The sequence below is a fragment of the Echinops telfairi genome, unplaced genomic scaffold, assembly GCF_000313985.2.
Source record: "Echinops telfairi isolate 266 unplaced genomic scaffold, ASM31398v2 ScPeMD7_6080;HRSCAF=6971, whole genome shotgun sequence".
NCBI classification, from domain to species: domain Eukaryota; kingdom Metazoa; phylum Chordata; class Mammalia; order Afrosoricida; family Tenrecidae; genus Echinops; species Echinops telfairi.
In genome coordinates this window covers 3,741,836-3,744,116 of record NW_022109980.1, presented here as the reverse complement: position 1 = coordinate 3,744,116, position 2,281 = coordinate 3,741,836, and the positions used below count along the sequence as shown (strand labels likewise).

The 2,281-nt window shown below is 42.3% G+C and overlaps 1 pseudogene; it reads right to left on the bottom strand.

The window, feature by feature from the left end:
- Positions 1-1,615: 1,615 nt before the first annotated feature.
- LOC101649541 overlaps positions 1,616-2,281 on the bottom strand; it is a 1,111-nt pseudogene continuing 445 nt past the window's right edge.

Below are 2,281 nucleotides of genomic sequence, written 5' to 3'. Positions count from 1 at the left end.
CACAAATGGTCTTTGGGTCCCCACTCTGCACTCCCCCTCATTCACGATGATGTGATTTTTGTTCCTTAATGCTTGATACCCGATCCCATATGTCCTTTTTTTTTTTTTAAGGAAAAAATAAATATCTCTTACAGTCCTCGAGATTTCGATTTCCCTATTTCCTTAAGACCCGTGTTTTTGGCTCCAACAAGTACCTCAACACTTGGGGGGGAACAGAACTCCAGACTCGAGGGGGCTGGAATGGCCCTGGTCCCAGTTTCAAGAGCGTTCGCATGGGGAAAGGGTTTGAAGAGTGGTTGCCCTCAAGAAGATAGTCACTAGTAATTAAAAAAAGTATTGTGACTGAAGTTCCAGTTCATACAGGTACATGTTTACGTATTCCAAACACAACATGTTTAAACATGTCTCTGTCATCAGTAGATGCTTGCAGACAAATTATTTCAGAATACAGTTGTCTTAGTCTCAGGGTTCCTTCAAAGAAAAGCTCCAATCAAAATAGTGGCTTCTGAGGGAATCTGCTAGACTGGTAAAATTCAAGACAGAGAGATCATCAGCTCAGAAGATGAAAGAAACTGTTGTTTTGTTATCCAAAAGGATAATCTTGGGAGATCTTTCTCAAAGGACACAGGACAACCACAGGAGCTTGTTAAGAAGTGTTAAGAATATTAAAGACTGCATTGCTGAAAAAACAAAAACATCCAGGAAAAGTTGTCCTGTGGAATTTTTTCCCCACTACCCCACACTGTTTCGTTCTTAAGGAGTAGCAAGGGCTATCCTCCAAGAAGTTTGTGGGAAGCCTTGCACCATCCACCCTTCACCCCTAATCTTACTCCTTCAGACTTCTTTTTAGTCACAAACCCCAAAGAACATTGAAGAGGAGCATGATTGGAGTCACGCAAGGATGCCCAAGCCGTTTTAATGTTGTGTTCATTGATGAGTGTGTAATTCCCTGGGGAAGAGTTAAAGAGCTAGAAACCTCGTCCTCAGAAGTGGATGAAACTGGGTGGAGGATATGTCCCAAAACAATAGTTTCAAATTTTGATCGGAGGTTCTATGACATTGTTGCAATACATTTTTACTTATCCTCATATACAAATGACCAAAAAACACGAGTCGAAAAAACCTCCAAAACACTCAAAATAACTAGTCCTTAGAAAAATGCAAATAAAAATCAAATCGAGTGACTACTTCATCTCCACTGTGGTTGTTTTATTCCCTGGAGTTGGTTCTGACTAGTAGTGACTCTAAAGGACAAAATAGAACTGCTTCCCAGAGTTTCCTGGCCTGTAAGCTTTACAGGAGCAAGAGAGATCATTATGCCTTTTCTTCCATATAGCACAGTGGTTCCCTGCCTGTGGGTCCTGATGGTCTTAGGAACCGAGACACCGCTCCTATATCTGTCTCTGGGCGGGTCGGCCCACATGCAGATATGCTGATCTGGTGAAATAGAAGCTATCTCAACCTTCTCACAATACTGTTGGAAAATGTAGCAATGTAGTTTACTTTGGTTATGTTAAGACTGTTATCCATGCTATACCTTTATTTGTCATTAGAAATCAATAGTTCAAAATACATAATGACATTGTTTTTGTGATTAATCACTGTTTTTTATGCATTTCAGATATTTTTTATTTCTTCAAATTTATTTATTTATTAGGAGTGACTGAAATAAAAAATAGAATTGAGTCCCATCATCATCATGATCATCGTGGAAATGGCTTTAAGGGAAAACTGGTCAGATGCATATTATTGCTTCCCATTTTCAACCAGTAGGTAGTTGCCATTGATCTAGACAGCCAAACGTCTGCCAAGAATGCTTGAGATATGTTATATAATACAACATGCCCATTCACGGGGAAACCCACTAGGAAATAACTTATGTGTACTTCTTGATTTCATCGTACAAGACCAGCACAAAGGCACCACCCATGCCTCTGAGCACCTTGGACCAGGCGCCCTTGAAGACCGCCTTGCTCCCTTCATCGAGCGATCTTCCTCCAGCAGTCCAGCGTGCCGGTGTACATGATACCAGTTCCTTTGCGCCCCGACTGCATCATCATTCGGTGACGAACGGTGTCAAATGGGTCGGAAGTCAACCCAGTCACGGCTGTGACGGACTGTGCAATCATCCAGCTGATGTGGGTGTTCTTGAGTGTTCTTGCGGTGTCATAGATGCCGAAGTAGGCAGCCCGGTAGATGATCATCCCCTGCACAGACACGTTGAAGCCCTGGGACAGGCCCCTAATCCCATCAGACTTGGTGATTTTAACCAAGCAGTCAC